The sequence below is a fragment of the Bos javanicus genome, chromosome 8 (genome assembly GCF_032452875.1).
Source record: "Bos javanicus breed banteng chromosome 8, ARS-OSU_banteng_1.0, whole genome shotgun sequence".
NCBI classification, from domain to species: Eukaryota; Metazoa; Chordata; class Mammalia; order Artiodactyla; family Bovidae; genus Bos; species Bos javanicus.
This window is the reverse complement of record NC_083875.1, coordinates 77838823-77857188: the sequence shown is the minus strand read 5'-3', so window position 1 is coordinate 77857188 and position 18366 is coordinate 77838823. Positions and strand designations below refer to the sequence as shown.

General features: G+C 40.0%; 1 protein-coding gene across 5 annotated transcripts in view; it reads left to right on the top strand.

The window, feature by feature from the left end:
- Positions 1 to 11952: 11952 nt before the first annotated feature.
- KIF27 (kinesin family member 27) overlaps positions 11953 to 18366 on the top strand; it is a 94212-nt gene continuing 87798 nt past the window's right edge. For 2 of the 5 annotated variants that reach the window (XM_061426045.1, XM_061426041.1), the window contains exon 1: positions 11954 to 12042. The gene's annotated coding sequence lies outside the window, so the exon portion shown is untranslated. Of the gene's footprint in view, positions 12047 to 12386; positions 12542 to 15926; positions 16665 to 18366 lie in introns of those variants that run through there. The other 3 variants (XM_061426044.1, XM_061426043.1, XM_061426042.1) reach the window with 3 other exon arrangements.

Genomic DNA, 18366 nt, shown 5'->3' with positions numbered 1-18366 from the left:
CTGTACAATGTTGTATTAGTTTATATTGTACAGCAAAGTGAATCATCCATATGTTTACGTATATCCCCTTTTTAAATTTCCTTCCCTTTTAGGTCACCACAGAGCACTGAGTAAGAGTTCCCTGTGCTATACAGTAAGTTCTCATTGGTTATCTATTTTATACATAGTAGCATATATACCGGAGAAGGCGATGGCACCCCACTCCAGTACTCTTGCCTGGAAAACCCATGGACGGAGGAGCCTGGTGGGCTGCAGTCCATGGGGTCGCGAAGAGTCGGACATGACTGAGTGACTTCACTTTCACTCTTCACCTTCATGCATCGGAGAAGGAAATGGCAACCCACTCCAGTGTTCTTGCCTGGAGAATCCCAGGGATGGGGGAGTCTGGTGAACTGCCGTCTATGGGGTCGCACAGAGTCGGACACGACTGAAGTGACTTAGCAGTAGCAGCAGCAGCAGCATATGTACATCAATCCGAATCACCCAATTTATCCCACTCCTTCCCTGCTTGGTGTTCATACATTTGTTCTTTACATCTGTGTCTCTGTTTCCATTTTTCTGATAGGTCCATCTGTACCACTTTTCTAGACTCCACATATATGTGTTAATATACAATATTTGTTATCTCTTTCTGACTCACTTCACTATGTATAACAGTCTCTAGGTCTGTCCACATCTCTGCAAATGGGACAATTTTGTTCCTTTTTGTGAGTGAGTTAAAAAACTCACACCCTAGAAGTAGTGGTCTTGTATCTATCTCTCCCCTTTGTGACTAAGGGGAAGATGATCTTGTCCCTAGTTCTAGGAGTGGACCCAAGTTAATAAGAATGGTTTATTATTCATGGTAATCCTATTCTCTGTCTGTTATTGCTCTAGTAATGGATATATAATCTAGCTCTGGCTAGTACACTGAAGGGCAAGTCTGCAGGGAGGCATATGGCAAAAGGTTTCTTCACTTTTAAGAAAGGGCCATGGAAGGAGATCACTGTTCTTCCCCTGAGCAACGTTCTGTCTAAATGTGATACCTGGAGCTGTAGTAACCACTGTGTGAAGCCAGAGCCCTCCAGTACCTGCCCTGCCTGAGTCAAACTTAGCTCTGGCTTTCATCCCTGACATGATGAACACAGCACCTTATTATTGCCATCATTTTGAATTAGTGTTCTGTAGAAAGTATCATAGTTAATAATTTCCAATGAAACCCGCTCTTTTTAAGGCTCTAGGAACAACAAGCCAAAGAGTTGCTTAGACCTTGGGATTAACCCAACTCCTCATCCTGTCCCTTCCTACTCCTTTCCTTCTCCTGCCCACCCTGTACCCTTTTCTTCCTTTCCTGTCTTTCCCCTTTCCTTCCTCCCCACTCTTGTCCCCTTCTTCCTTCCTCCAGGTTCAGCCAGCTCTAGCCTTCCTGCTTTCCACGTTTACTTCATCATGTAAAAGACAGGGAAGGCAGTTTAGGACTGTATGGTGCTCTTTGATGTCCAAGACACAGCTGTCTTTTCTCTTGTTCCACTGAGTGTAGCCTGGACTCATGATCTAAGATGTCTGCATTCTATGCAACAGGATTGAAGAAGATATGAAGTTGAAGAGTGTAAGAGTTGCAGAAAGGCTCTAGCAGCTCTACCTTTGGCTATCTCAAATCTTACCTATAAGGAGGGCAGACTAAAGCAAGGAAAAGCTGAAATTGGTTAAGAAGCAGCAATCACTCATTTTAACCAAGATAGCAGGATGTTTGGTACTGTGTGTGTGGCACAGTGGCCTAGGCCAAACTAACCTGTGGCCTTATTTTGGCTCACTTTAAGGTTTCCTGAGATTGTGTGTGTGTGTATATATATATATACACACATACAGGAGAATACCCTGTGAATGCCAGGCCAGCTGGTGTCAGGGGCTGCTTTTGTTCCTTTCTCAACCTTTAACTTTCCCCTGATTAGCACTAAAGAAATGAATAGATTTCATTGATTTCAATCCAGAAATCAGTTAATGAACTCCTTCACTGGTCCTCTGAAGCCAAATGGGTAGTGGTTTGATAATTCGGTTGAGGAGGTACAGGTTTAATGAGCCACAGTATATGACCTGAAGCAACGACACCTTCCCCTTCTTTGTAACTATGACCCAGCTGTCTCCCCATGTGTTTAGACCCCTTTTTTCCCCTTTTTCTTATTTATGTGGTTGCCCTGATCTCATATGGCATGTGGGATCTAGTTCCCTGACTAGGGATCAAACCTGGGTCCCCTGCATTGGGTGCACAGAGTCTTAACTGCTTGACTACCAGGGAAGTCCCTCTTTTTAAAAAAAAAAAATTTTTTTTTTTAAAATTTTCAGCCCTTTGATGGATGTTATTGCCAAAGACAAAACCTGAACAAGTGAGGAAATTGATCTCATCCAGTTAATTACAATATGGAGAACACCCCAGATGCCAAGATTAGAGCTTCTTGGCAGGTGGTATTACCCTACTGTTTTACAGGTGAGGGATTCATAGGCAGTTGTTCTGCAGTCATGAGGCATCTCAGTAAGTTGGCTGAACAGAAAATGTTTACTTTTGTGTCTAGCTAATTTGAGGCAGACCAACAATTCTAATCTCAGCTAATCATTCATGAGACGAGGAATTGGAGAGTGTGTCTGGCCTTGTTAGCAGGTTTAGGTGAAAGGGGAAAGATCTATGTTTGGTCTTGTCACAGTCACAAGTCAACAAGGGAGACATGAGACAGAGTTGTCAGTCCTATCTAAGTCACACAAAGAAGGGTGATCCTGTTGGGTATACTGTTTCCCAGAACACAAAAGGATAGGGGGTTTCATAAAACAAAGTTGGGGGAGTTTCTTATTGTCATTATTTTTCAAAAGTACAGAGCGTAGCCAAAATTCAACGTTTTCATCATCAGCCCTTTCTTAATGTGCTTGTGTGTTCACTGGGAACAAAAAAGGCTGTTGTGGCGTAGGTAACATTTTTATTTGCTCTCAAACCATGGGAGGTAATCACCCTCAAAGTAAGGAAGTCCAGAGTTGTGAGTTCTCCACAGATAAAATACCTAGTGTTAAGATCCAAGAGTCTGGGTTGTCCTAAGGAGAATCATCATATGTTCATTGTCTTGGTTCTATTATCAGCTTTTGAACAAATCAGTTAAAATCTTTATGCCTGTTTAATTTACATAGGCAGGAGGATAGTCTGAGTCTCTGGTTCTGATTCTAATTTTCTTTTTGTATCATTTTATAAAATATATGCATGTCTCTAGTTACTTACCGGTTGAGGTAGGACAACACTGTGGTGGTTAATTTTATGTCAGCTTGATTAGGCAAGGGTGCCCAGCTGGTTGGTCAAACATTAGTCTAGATGTTGCTGTGAAGATATTTTTCAGATATAATTAATATTTATAATCAATAGACTTGAGTAAAGCAATTACACGCCATAATGCAGGGGCTTCAACCAATCAGTTGAAGGCCTTCAGGGCAAAGACTGAGCTTTCCAGAAGAAGGAACAAACAACTCTGCCTCAAGGCTAAAACATAGAAAACCTGTCTGAGTTTCCCACTTGCTGCTCTGCCCTGAAGATTTTAGACTCAAGACATCAACTCATCTGAAGTTACAATTTGCTAGTCTGCCCAATGGATTTCAGACTTGATAGCCCCCACAATCACATGAGCCTATTCCTTAAAATACATCTCTCTTTCTCTCTAGATAGATGAATGGATGGATGAATGATTGGATGGATGGATGGACAAACATATAGATTATAGGTCTAAATTTCGATCTACATCTATCTCTCTGTAAATATATTGGCTCTGTTTCTCTGGAGGACCCTAATACAAGCATGAATAAATAATATGGCAAAGTAATTTTTGTCTAACTTAGGGATATCAAATATAAAGTAAGAAATTAATAAAATATAATGGGGCTAAGTAATTTGTATGATTCCTTTCAGGTATAAGACTCATTGACTAAAGCAATTGGAAGTTTGGAGAATTTATTATAGTGGCATTCATCCAAGTTTCTCTTTTTTCCCATTCACTATATCCCTTCTTTTCCTTTTTCTTTTCTTTTCCTTTCTGTTTTGATTTCTCCCATTGGGTTAAGGGTGTTTTAGTTTTGAGTGGAAAAAACCAGACTCAAACTAGTTTAATGAAAAAGGAAATATAATGATTAAAAAAAATAAATAAATCCAGGGAAAGAGCTGGCCTTAGCAATGCCCAGTTATGGTCAATAGATTAAAATGCACAAAGATTACACATTTTTGCTCTGTTGGAAGAGATGACTCTAATAGCTAGTGATGTTCTTGCCTGGAGAATCCCAGGGACTGGGGGAGCCTGGTGGGCTGCCGTCTATGGGGTCACACAGAGTTGGACATGACTGAAGCGACTTAGCAGCAGCAGCAGCAGCAGCACAGGCAACAGAGTGCAAATCTTTGCCAATAGTCCATACAAAAAACTCTGTAGCTGGCTAATTAGCCTGGCTCGAGTCCCAGGTCCCCTGCCTGGGGCCTGGGGTAAGAGCCAAGTGATTGGCTGGCCTAGCAGGTGGAGTAGGGATACATTCAGTTCAGTTCTGTTCAGTCACTCAATCGTGTCCGACTGTTTGTGACCTCAAGGACTTCCTGTCAAGGCTTCCCCGTCTATCACCAACTCCTGGAGCCTACTTAAACTCATGTCCATCAAGTCAGTGATGCCATCCAGGCAACTCATCCTCTGTTGTCCCCTTCTCCTCCCACCTTAAATCTTTCCCAGCATCAGGGTCTTTTCTAATGAGTCAGTTTTTTGAATCAGGTGGCCAAAGTATTAGAGTTTCAGCTTCAGCATCAGTCCTTCCAATGAATTTGCAGGGGTACATCTGTGTGTGCTAAGTCGCTTCTGTCGTGTCTGACTCTGTGCAACCCTCTGGACTGTAGCTGCCAGGCTCCTCTGTCCATGGGATTCTCCAGGCAAGAATACTGGAGTGGGTTTCCATGACCTTCTGGAACCCTGGGTCTCCTGTATTGCAGGCGATCCTTTACCATCTGAGCCAAGGAATAGGGGTAGTTCTTGAATAAATAGGGGAGGTCTGCTTATAGAAAGGAAAAGAGATGGTAGGCAGTCCAAACAACTTTATCTTCTATACCTTTGTGTAATCAGAATTTGTCACCAGGTGGGGATCATTTCAATTTGGGAACCGTTGAACAGCTAGGAAACAAGTAAGTCTTATATTCTGAGTTGGTCTAAGGAAAGAACTGACTGAATTTCCTAATGGAGTTGAAAATAATATAATAACTCTCTCCCTTCCCTTGCCATTTCTATTTCAACATTCTCAGGAAGACTGAGGGTTGGTTGGGATATGAATTAATCAATATTATTTGGTTGTAGGAATGGAATTCAATGATTAAAACTTGACAATATTCATGAAGCCTGGATTCAAATGAAAAGAAACAGTAAGTCACAGTGGTACTTAATAAGAAGTCTAGAAATATTTGAAGGGTGAAAATGGTATTTGGAAAGCAAATAAAAAGTATAAACTTCTATGAGTTGATAATCACTCCTACTGAATCCAAAAAAAGAAACCCTGTTGGTCTACTTTGGTAGGGATCAATTCATTATTCTCAAAATGGATAAATAGAAGAGAAAAAAAATCAAGCATGGGTCCTCTACTAACTGCATTTTAGGATAATTTGATAGAGGGAAACTTCTTTATAGAACAATTCTAGCTAATAAATGCAAAAAAGAATATTAGAACATTACCATTTTGGAATTCCTAATGAACTCCTAATAATGGATCTGTAAAATAATCATCAATGGTTGTTAAAACCGTTAGGTAAAATATTGATGGGGAAATTTTAAATGGATGGATTAGGCTGAAAGCACCTGAACTCACTAGTAATCTTAACATCACCGGAAGTGGGACACTCAGACATTATATGCCTCCTGATGTGTTGAATAGGGAAGTACACAGCTCTGTCTATGAATTATTCTTGCCAGAAAAATTGAGCCTGAATCTAATCAAGAATCTAGATCTACAGGAAATGTAGTTTACAGGAAATGTAGGAAAGAGAGGAACCTGTTAAATGGTAACACAAAGAGGCAATTGCCAAATCTAGAATGTGAGACATTCTAAAGGACAAATGGCACAGTTTCTTCAACAGGCAAGTGATTTTAAAAAGTGGGGTGGCAGGGTTGGTGAGGATGTGGAGAAATTGGGTCCCTTGTGCACTGTTGATGGGATTGCAAAATGGTAGAGCTGCTATGAAAACAATTTGGCAGTTCCTCAAAAAATTAAAGATAGGACTACCACACGATCTAGCAATTCCATTTGGAGTATATACCCCAAAGAACTGAAACCAGGATCTTGAAGAAATAGTTGTACAGTTTTGTTCTTAGCAGCATTATTTACAATAGCCAAAAACTGGAAGCAACCTGTGTCCAACAAGAGATGAATGGATTAACAAAATATGCTGCTGCTGCTGCTAAGTAGCTTCAGTCGCGTCCGACTCTATGCAACCCCATGGACTGCAGCCCACCAGGCTCCTCCGTCCATGGGATTTTCCAGGCAAGAGTACTGGAATGGGGTGCCATTGCCTTCTCTGAACAAAATATGCTACATCCATACAATGGAATATTAGCCTTAAAAAGGAAGGAAATTCTGACATATGCTACAACATGGGTAAAGCTTGAGGATATGATGCTAAATTAATAAGACAGTCACAAAAGAACAAATACTATAAGATTCCACATATATGAAGTACCTAGGGTAGTCAAATTCATACAGACAAGTAGAACTGTGGTTTCCAGAGGCAAAAGGGATGAATGGGGAATTGTTTACTGGGTATAGAGTTTCAATTTTGCAAGATATAAAGTTCTGGAGATTGTTGAACAACAATGTGAATGGACTTAAGACTACTCAACTGCATACTTAAAAATGGTCAAGATGATAAATTTTATGTTACTGTGTGAAGAAGTGAAGTTGCTTAGTCACATGTGACTCTTTGCAATCCCATGGACTGTAGCCTACCAGGTTCCTCTGTCCGTGGAATTTTCCAGGCAAGAGTACGAGAGTGAGTTGCTATTTCCTTCTCCAGGGGATCTTCCCGACCTGGGGATTGGACCCAGGTCTCCTGCACTGCAGGCAGACACTTCACCCTCTGAGCCACCAGGGAAGCCCAATGTTATTGTGTATTTAATCATAATTTTTAAAAAGGTGGCGAATGACTAAAAGAGAATTAAGGAACATGTCAACGAAATGCTACATGTGGATCATGTTTGGATCCTGATTTGAGTAAATAGGGGAGAGAGAAGGACACAGAGAGAAAGAGAGAGGCGTGCTGTGCATTATGTAGAAAGCTATAGCTGACCTCAGTCTCTGAGGAGGCAGTGTTGACTTTGTCAACTGCCACGTATAGGCTTCAGTCTCGCTTCTGCCACTTACTGACCATGTAGCCTTGAGCAAATTACTTGTTCTCTTTTTTTTTTTAATTCCCATAAATATTTACTGTGTCTCTGAGATGAGCTTAGTATTTATTGTGTATTAAATGCTGACTATGCTCAACAATGATAAAATATAAATAAATAAATGATAATAAAAAATAAATGACATAAAAATGAATGATATATAGTTTCTGCTGATGCTGGAGAATTAAAATGTGAGGCAAGAAATAGCCGGGGGACTTCCCTGGTGATCCAGTGGTTAAGAATCTACTTTCCAATGAAAGGGATGCAGGTATGATACTTGGTTGGGGAACTAAGATCTCACATGCTGAGAGGGAAGTAAGTTCCTGTGCTGCAACTAGAGAAGCCTGAGTGCTGCAACAGAAGACCCAGTGCCGCCAAAATTTTAAAAATAAATATAAATAAGTTACTATATCTTCTTGAAAGAAATTTAGAAATAGCAGGGCATCTAGAAAGGTAAGAAAAAAGTAGATTATGAAAGGCCTTGTATATCATGTCAAGAAGAGTGGACTTTATCATGAGAAGCATTTTATCTTTTTCATAAAGAGCCATTTATAAAGGTAAAGTTATAGGTTTTTAAAATTTAATTGAAATTCCAATTAAAAAATCTCAATGGAACTTTCTTCTGGAAATTGTCAAACTGATTCAAAAGTTCTTCTGGAGGAGAAATGCCAAGAATAGTAAAAAAAAAAGTTAGAATAATGAGGAACAGCTTCCCCTATCAGCAAAATATAGGGCAAAGTTATAGTAATTAAAGCAGTACGGTATTGGTGCAGAAATAATAAATTAATGCCACAGAATAGAGGTCCTCATGAATATGTAGGAATATGTTCTATTTTACCAATTCTAAGACTGATTTTTCATATTTCATTTCAAGTTATATGAACTGAAATATAAAGTCAAGATATGACTTGGCATTGCCACTACTTGTAACATAAAGCATTTTAGTGATACACTTTTCAATGAAGTCTTTTTTTTTCTTAAGTATTCCAGAATTGGGTTTTGTTCATTGAATCAAGACCCTAGTTGATTAAATTATAAAATGACCTTTAACTCAGTTTTAATGATGGTTATTTTGATGAACTTTGTTGAACATTTTAACTATTTCTTGTTTTTATATATGTATATATATGTGTGTGTTTCTCCCCTGAACAAGTTTGAGAAAAATGCCACCATTATTCTAGGTACCTAATAATTTTTGAGTCCTTGCTTTACAATTAGTTCCACCTTTCAAACTTTACAACAATTCTATGAAGTAGGGATGACTTCTATTCCAATTCTTCAGATGAGAACACTAGATAGTATTTTATATGCTTAATTTGTAGGCATTTTCCTATATCAAGTTCTTGTAAAATTGAATTTCAATATGTACATAACATTCTCTTTTATAAATGTACTATTGTTAATTTAGGGATACCTTTCCTTGAACATACATGTAACTGATTCAAAGTTTTTGCTGTTACACATAATACCATAATGAATACCCTTCTGCATGATTATTTATATTTTTATTTTCTTTGGAGAAATGACAAGAGGTGGGATTATGTATAAAAATCCATCTTGGGGACTTCCCTGGTGGTTCAGTGGTTAAGACTGCTCACTGCCAATGCAGGGGACATGGGTTTGATCCCTGGCGGGGACTAAGATCACACAAGTCGAGTAGGGCAGTCATGTGGCGTAGTCAAAAGGTTTAAAAAAAAGTCTGTCTCATTGAATGCTTGCCTGTTACTTATAAAAAGTTGTTACCAATTTTATAGGTAAAATGGTTTATTATTTTAATTTACATTGCTTTGGTTTATTAGTGAAGTAAAACATCATTGACATGTAAGCCAGATTTCAGCTTTCTTCTCTGCCTTCTAGGTTCATGTGGTTTTTGTCCAACACCAGACTTGACTTAGAGGCTGGCAGATCTTCAAGTTGTTACAAACAATTTGTGTCACAAATACTTTGGTTAGTAATGTAGACTTCACTGAATATTTTGCAGGGGAGAGTGAGGAAGGGGTTATACAACCTAAAGATCCCCTTTAGCCATGTCTGTTCTCCCTGGAATTCCTTTATCAGCTAGCCTTTCCTTTCTGTCTGATTCATCCTCTCAGCCTCTTCCTGACATCTCAGGCTTCCTCCAAGTCTTTCTCATTCCTTCTCAAGAACAGTCAAATAATTCCTCTCTAGGTTCATATGAGCATCACCATCCTCTTCTCTGAAGCCTGAATACCTACCAAGTCACTCTCAGGAGGCTTAACTTCCTCCTGCTAACTGCTGCTAAGTCACTTCAGTCTCGTCCGACTCTGTGCAATCCCATAGACGGCAGCCCACCAGGCTCCCCATCCCTGGGATTCTCCAGGCAAGACCACTGGAGTGGGTTGCCATTTCCTTCTCCAGTGCAGTAAAGTGAAAAGTGAAAGTGAAGTCGCTCAGTTGTGTCCGACTCTTAGCGACCCCATGGACTACAGCCTATCAGACTCCTCCATCCATGGGATTTTCCAGGCAAAAGTACTGGAGTGGGGTGCCATTGCCTTCTCCATAACTTCCTCCTGGGTGTAGGCTAACAAAGCATCTTCTCAGCAAAATTGTGCCTCTTCATACATGGATTTCTCATTCCAGCTGCTAAGTAGTAATATTCTCCATAACATTGCAAAAACAGTATAGGCAAAAGGCAGATTTGTGGTCAGGTTTGTGTCCTGCATAGCAGGTGTACAGGATGGATTTGTGAGGGCAAGATGGAAAACAGGAAAATCACAGGTTCTTACCCTAACAAATGGTGGTAGTGTAGGCTGTTCCACTCCAGGGCCCTCCCTGTGCTGCCATTCAATTACTTTGCTTCAGGCTAGAGATACAGACAGCTTCCTCCCCAAGTCGTGTCCAACCAGAAGGCCATTTTCCACTTGGTGCCATTTCCCTAGACTCTCTGGGTCACTCTTACAGCCTCTTGAGAGAGAAGGTCTTAAGAGGCCTCTTAAGACCTCACCTCTTATTGTGAGGTCTATACCTTAAAGAACTGAAAGACATTAAACAGATACCTGTATATCATGTTCATAGCAGAATCATTTATAGTATTCCTGAAGTGGAAATAAACCACGTGTCCATTAATTGATAAATGGATACATAAAATGTAGTATGTCCTCATGACGGAATATTATTCAGCCACAATAAGGAACAAAAGTCCTGATACTTGCTACTACAGGAGTAAACCTGGGAATTGTTTTTAGCAAAAAAAAAAAAAAAAAAAAGAGCCAGCACAAGGCCACAAATTGTATGATTCTATGACTATGAAATGCCCAAATCAGGTAAATCCTTAGAAAGGTGATTAGTGGTCTCCAGTGACTGGGGGAGAGAGGAATAGGAGGAGTATTGCTAACCAGTATGGGGTTTTCCTTTTGGAATGATGGAAATGTTTTGGAAATAGAGGTTATGGTTGTACAACACTGTGAATGTCTAAAATGCCATTGAATTGTACACCTTAAAATGGTTCATTTTGTATAATAGGCTCCAGTTTCATCCACCTCATTAGAACTGATTCAAATGTATTCTTTTTAATGGCTGAGTAATACTCCATTGTGTATATGTACCACAGCTTTCTTATCCATTCATCTGCTGATGGACATCTAGGTTGCTTCCATGTCCTGGCTATTATAAACAGTGCTGCGATGAACATTGGGGTACACATGTCTCTTTCCCTTCTGGTTTCCTCAGTGTGTATGCCCAGCAGTGGGATTGCTGGATCATAAGGCAGTTCTATTTCCAGTTTTTTAAGGAATCTCCACACTGTTCTCCATAGTGGCTGTACTAGTTTGCATTCCCACCAATAGTGGGAGTGAAGTAAGCCAGAAGGAAAAACACCAATACAGTATACTAACGCATATATATGGAATTTAGAAAGATGGTAACGATAACCCTGTATACGAGACAGCAAAAGAGACACTGATGTATAGAACAGTCTTATGGACTCTGTGGGAGAGGGAGAGGGTGGGAAGATTTGGGAGAATGGCATTGAAACATGAAAAAAAAAAAAAACAAACTTTCTCCTCAGTTTGTTGAAATACGTGAAATGATATCAAAGAATTTCATAAGATGAATTTCATAAGCCATACAAATGTTATTTTATGAATAAATGTATTCTGGTAACTTTTTAAAAATGTATTTAATTTAGTTCAGATAGAATTGTATGCTTTTCTTTATTCCATTTTAATAGTGTTTATATACAAAAATAAATAAATAAAATGGTTCATTTTATGAACTTAATTAACTTCAATAAAAATAAACAGAATTGGTAGCTAAAATACTGAAAGCAATGTGAATCTTTCTCGTAATCACCTTATAAACTCGTGGAGGGTTACTTTGCCTGATCACTGTGAGAGGGTTCAGTGGGTTTTACTTTGGAGTGAATCTGGGAGGCGGCCGGTTCTTGGCTCCTCCCTCACGGGGCGGGTCCAGGAGCGGAGCTTGGGAGACAGGGGTGGGGCCCGGGAGCCGCCGACGCCCTGACGGGCGGGGGCACGTCAGCACGAGCTTCGCCGGTTGCCGGGAGAACCCATAACAACAAAAGGCGCGGGCAGCGGCGGTAGCGGCGGCGCGGCCGAGTGAAGTGAAGCCGAGAAGTCCTGCGCTGCGCTGGCCGCCTGAGACGGGCTTTCTCGAACCGGTCTGTGAGTGGCAGGCGGTCCGGGCCGGGCTGGAGGTCCGGGTCTGGTGCGGCGACAGCGCGTCCTCTGCGCCGGCGTCCTCGGCAGGCCGTTGGGAGGAGAGGGACTGGGACCCGCCGAGGCTTGGCTGGCGGGGTGGGCGGCTGGGGCGTCAGCAGGACGGAGGAGGGCGCCCGAGGGGCCTGAGGTCGTTGTTGGGGTCCCCCGGCGAGTGGCCGGGGAACTTGGGTGCCCCGTGAGATAGAGGGGCTTGAGGAATAGGGACGCGCGGGAACCCCGGACCGAGCCGCACGGGGGGATCTTGTGTATTATCTTGTGTATTATCTTGTGTTCATACTTCCAGCTGTGGGATCTGAAGAGGGACGGGAAAGGCCCACTCTCCTTGGGGGTTTCGTTTTGTCACAGGCCTCCTTTTTTCCATTGTTGGAACTTTGCTGCATTCTAAGCTCTGCAGAAGTCTGAAAGCCCTCTCCCTTACAGCAGGAGATACTTGAGAGAGTAAGGGTGCCCAAATTCTTTCTTTGAAACATTTTTTAAAAGAAAACTTCGCCCCCTCCCAGTTTGAAAAGCTTCGTGGTTTCCCTATCTTTGCTTCCTGTCTTCTTCGTCTAGTTCTTTACGCATTTGCGGCCTTTTCTGAGATCCTTATGAGACTCACTACTCATTTGCCAGAAAGTTTCTTACGAAAAAATTTATTACTTACAAACTACAATTTCTAGATAATCACTACTGTTGAAAAGCCAGAGGCACAAGATGACTACGGTATTTGGAGACACTTTTCTAATCAGTAACGGCATCAGTAATCAAACATTTCTCCTTCCTTTGCTCATATTTCAGAACTCCATTGAGTGTGCGTAAATATCACCAGCCAATCATATTTTACCTTTCTTCAGATTTATTGGTGAGATAATATATATGCTTCTGATGGCTGTATTTGATCAGTATCTAAAGAAGTATGAGTACTATGGATTTTTAAAGAAAAATAAATTCTTTTATACTGATTTTTTTTTTTTTTTGGCTAGCTATATTTTATGGGCCTTTATTGGTTTTTAGTGATTATAGTAGGTGGATTTCTGTGGCCTTTAGATTCAGATTGTTTATAGATACTCCTATTTAAAAAATCAATAAAGTGAAAACATCTCAATTACACTTGTACCTTTTATTAGCAATTTTATTGGAAGTAGTTAGGTTTAGCTTAACATAGACTGTTTTGTTTTAATGTGATGGTATTAAAAAAAACTAATCTGTGTGATAAAAACTCCTAATATAGGTGTTCAGAGACATTTGGAAGAACTAAATCATACTACATCCCTGTAGTTTCTTTGGAAAATTTTCCAATACCAAATGTTCTATAGTCCTTTATTATCCAAGAAAAGATTCACCATATTTATGAGTATTTGTTTTTTCAGTGCAGAATTTGACTAGAATGATTAAAACTGCCAAGGTTAAGTGCATCTCTTTGGCCATTAAGAATAGTTTGTTGACTCTGTTTTGGGATTTTATAGCCCAAGGGAGCTGGGCTATTTTAACTCTCATTGGGCTCTTAGTACAGTGATGTAAATGTTTTTTTGTTACTGTGATCCTTTTCAGACTGTCCACTCCCCGAATTATAAATGCACAGTACTACTGCAGAGTTCTTTTTAAAGGCTAGTGAATACTAAATGTGTCTTAATTAGCATTTTCATTGCATGTAGTGCTGAAAATATTATTTTAGTCCATTAGTCTGCTCAGTTACTAGAAAGCCCTTCTCCATAGGGCTCAGCCCCACCCCAAATTGATTACTTTTCATCTGCATTTAAACATAGATAACTTGTTTGTTACTTCCTTTTTCTCTTTTATACGAACAAGACTGTGAACATTCTTTTACAACTTTTTATGTCAACATATGTTTTTGTTTCTTTGGGAAATACACTTGAGAGTAGCATTGCTGGGTGAAGTGATAACTGTGTGTTTAACATTTTGAGCGCCAGCCTGTTCCCACTGGAGAGGGCATGGCAACCGACTCCAGTATTCTTGCCTGGAGAATCTCATGGACAGAGGAGCCTGGCAGGCTACAGTCCATGGAGTCGAAAAGAGCCAAACACAATTGAAGCAACTTTGCACACTCACACAGACTATTCCAAAGCGGCTGTATCATTGGTATTCCCGTGCTATGCTAAGTCACTTCAGTCGTGTCTGACTCTGTGTGACCCCGTAGACGGCAGCCCACCAGTCTCCCCTGTCCCTGGGATTCTCCAGGCAAGAACACTGGAGTGGAGTGCCATTTCTCCAATGCATGAAAGTGAAAAGTGAAAGTGAAGTCGCTCAGTCGTGTCCTACTCTTCGAGACCCCATGGACTGCAGCCCACCAGGCTCCTCCGTCCATGGGGTTTTCCAGGCAAGAGTTCTGGAGTGGGGTGCCATTGCCTTCTCCGGTGTATTCCCATAAGGGTTCCATATTCTCTACCTTCTTGCCAACACTTACGTGATCTTTTTTATAGCTATGTCAGTGGGTATAAAGTGATATCTGATTGTGTTTATATATATATAATTTTATATAAATAAAATTTATTTATTATGGTCTTCCCTGGTCACTGAGATGGTAAAGAATCTGCCCGCAAAACTGGAGATCCAGGTTTGATCCCTGGGTAGGGAAGATCCCCTGGAGAAGAGAACAGCAACCTGCTCCGATATTCTTGCCGGGAAAATTCCATGGACGGAGGAGCCTGGTGGGCTACAGTCCTTGGGATATCAAAGAGTCGGACATGACTGAGCAACTAACCACTACACTACATAATTTTATTTATTTATTATTTATTTTCTGCTTGGTCTTTGTTGATTTGCCCTGGATTTCTCTAGTTGCGGTAAGCTGGGGCTACTTACTCTTTGTTGTAGTGCAAGGGCTTCTCATTGCGGTGGCTTCTCTTGTGGGCTCTAGGCCAAGGGCTCAGTAATTGTGGCACATGGGCCTAGTTGCCCCACAGCATGTGGAATCTTCCTGGACCAGGGATTGAACCCGAGTACCTTGCATTCCAAGGCAGATTCTTAACCACTGGACCACCAGGGAAGCCCCCTGGGCATTTTTATATCATCGTTGAAAAACTCTCTTTTCAGATCTTTTGCCCACTTTTAAATTTTTTTTTTTTTTCCTTCTGAATTGTAATAGTTCTTTATATATTCTAGACACAAATGGTTATTATATATATGACTTGCAAGTATTTTCTCCTGTGGCTCAGCAGTATAGGATCTCCTGCCAATGCAGGAGATGCAGATTCGACCCCTGGGTCAAGAAGATCTCTTGGAGAAAGAAATGGCAACTCAATCCAGTATTCTTTTCCTGGAGAATCCCAATTCATGGGGTCACAGAAGAGTCAGACATGACTGGGCGACTAAACAACAGTAACATTAAATTCTTTTCACTTTTTTTTTTTTCTGTTATCAATATTGTATTTTTTTTATATTCCTTTTTAAAATTTTTATTGGAGTATAGTTGATTTACAGTGTTATGTTAATTTCTGCTATATAGCAAAGTGATTCAGATATATATATATACACACACACACACACACTTTCTTTTCCATTATGATTTATCACAGGATATTGAATACAGTTACAGTGCTATACAGTAGGACCTTGTTGTTCATCCATTCTATATATAATAGTTTGCATCTACTAACCCTAAACTGGAGAAGGCAATGGCACCCCACTCCAGTACTCTTGCCTGGAAAATCCCATGGACGGAGGAGCCTGGTAGGCTGCAGTCCATGGGGTCGCTAAGAGTCAGACATGACTGAGTGACTTCACTTTCACTTTTCACTTTCATGCATTGGAGAAGGAAATGGCAACCCACTCCAGTGTTCTTGCCTGGAGAATCCCAGGGACAGGGGAGCCTGGTGGGCTGCCGTCTATGGGGTCGCACAGAGTCGGACACGACTGAAGCGACTCAGCAGCAGCAGCAGCAACCCTTAAACTCCCACTCTGTTCTTCCCTCATCCTCTCTCCACCTTGACAACTGCAGATCTGTTCTCTATGTCTATGAGTCTTTGTTTTGTAGATGAGTTAATTTGTGTCATATTTTAGATTCCACATACAAGTGATACCATATGTACTTGTATTTTTCTAACTTACTTCATTTTGTATGATAATCTCTAAGTCTATCTATGTTGCTGCAAATGGTATTATTTTCCTTTTTTTATGGCTGAGTAGTATTCCATTGTCTATACATACCACATCTTCTTTATGCATTTATCTATTGATGAACATTTGGGTTATTTCCATGTCTTGATTGTTGTGAATAGTGCGGCTATCTTTTCATTTTCTTGGTAGTATCCTTTGGGGTACAAACTTTTAATTTGATTGAGTTCATTTTATCTACTTTTCCTTTTACCACTTCTTGCTATTGCTTTTGCTTTTGGTGACATAAATGAGAAACCATTGCTAAATTCAATTCAACAATGAATTACCCTTGTGTTTTCTTTTAAGGCTTTTGTAGTATATACTTGCTTTACAATGTTGTATTAGTTTCTCCTGTACAGCAAAATGAATCAGCTGTTTTGTTGTTTAGTCACTACATTGTGTCCAACCCTTTTGTGACCCAGTGGACTGTAGCCTGCCAAACTCCTCTGCCCATGGGATTTCCTAGGTGAGAATACTGGAGTGGGTTGCCAGTTCCTTCTCCAGGAGATCTTCTCAACTCAGGGATTGCACTCATATCTCTTGCATTACAGGCAGATTTTTTACCACTGAGCCATCAAGGAAGCCATATATCCCCTCATTTTTAGTTTCCTTTTCCATTTTGGTCACCACAGATCATTGAGTAGAGTTCCTTGTGCTGTACAGTAGGGTCTCATTAACTATCTATTTTATACATAGTTTCAATAGTGTATATATGTCAATCACAATCTCAGTCTCCCAATTCATCCCACACACCCCTCTTCCCACTGGTATCTATATGTTTGTTCTGTCTGTGTCTCTATTTCTGCTTTGTAAATAAGATTGTCTATACCAATTTTTTCAGATTCCACATATATGTATTAATATATGATATTTATTTTTCTGACTTGCTTCACTCTATAGGTCTCTAGGTCCATACACATCTATGGAAATGTCCCAATTTTGTTCCTTTTTATGTCTGAGTAATATTCCATTGTATTTTGTATGTACCATATCTTCTTATCCATTCCTCTGTTGATGAACATTTAGATTGCTTCCATATCCTGGCTGTTGTAAATAGTGCTGCAGTGAACATTGGGGTGCATATATCGTTTTGAATTATGGTTTTGTCCAAGTGTATGCCCAGGGTGGGATTGCTGGATCAAGTATGGTACTTCTGTTTTTAGTTTTTTAAGAAACCTCCATACTGTTCTCCATAGTGACCATATCAATTTACATTCCCACCAACAGTGTAAGAGCATTCTCTTTTTCTTCACACCCTCTCCAGCATTTATTGTTTGTAGATTTTTTGATGATGGCCATTCTGACAGTGTGAGGTGATACCTTGTTGTAGTTTTTATTTGATTTGCACTTCCCTAATTAGTGATATTTAGCATCTTTTCTGTGTTTTTTAGCCATCTGTATATCTTCCTTGGAGAAATGTTTATTTAAATCTTCTGCCCATTTTTTTGGTTGGGTTGTGTGTTTTTTGTTTTTTTTTTAATTGAGTTACAGGAGCCGTTTGTATACAGTTTTCAAGATTAATCCTTTGTCAGTTGCTTCACTTGCAAATACTTTCCTCCCTTTCTATGGGTTGTTTTTTTGTTTTGTTTATGGTTTCTTTTGCTATGCAAAAAGCTTTTAAGTTTAATTAGGTCTCATTTCTTTATTTTTATTACTCTGGGAGGTGAGTCAGAAAAGATCTTACTGTGATTTATGTCAGAGTGTTCTGCCTATGTTTTTCTCTAAGAGTTAGGTCTTTAATCCATTTTGAGTTTATTTTTGTGTATGGTGTTAGGGAGTGTTGTAATTTCATTCTTTTACATTAGATGTCCAGTTTTCCCCTCACCACTTATTGAAGAGTCTGTCTTTCTCCATTGTATGTCTTTGCCCTCTTTGTCATAGAAATTAGGTGACCATAGGTGGGTGAGTTTATCTCTGAGCAGTTTATCCAATTATTGATCTATATTTCTGTTTTTGTTCCTGTACCATACTGTCTTGATTACTGTTGCCTGGTTATGAAATTGGGGAAGTATATCCTCCAACTTTGTCCTTTTTCAGTATTGTATTTGCTATTCTGTGTTCCTTGAATTTAGAATCAGCTTTTCAATTTCTACAAAGAAGTCAGCTGGGATTTTGATAGGCATTCTGTTTAATCTTGAGAGCAGTTTGAGGAATATTGCCATTTTAAG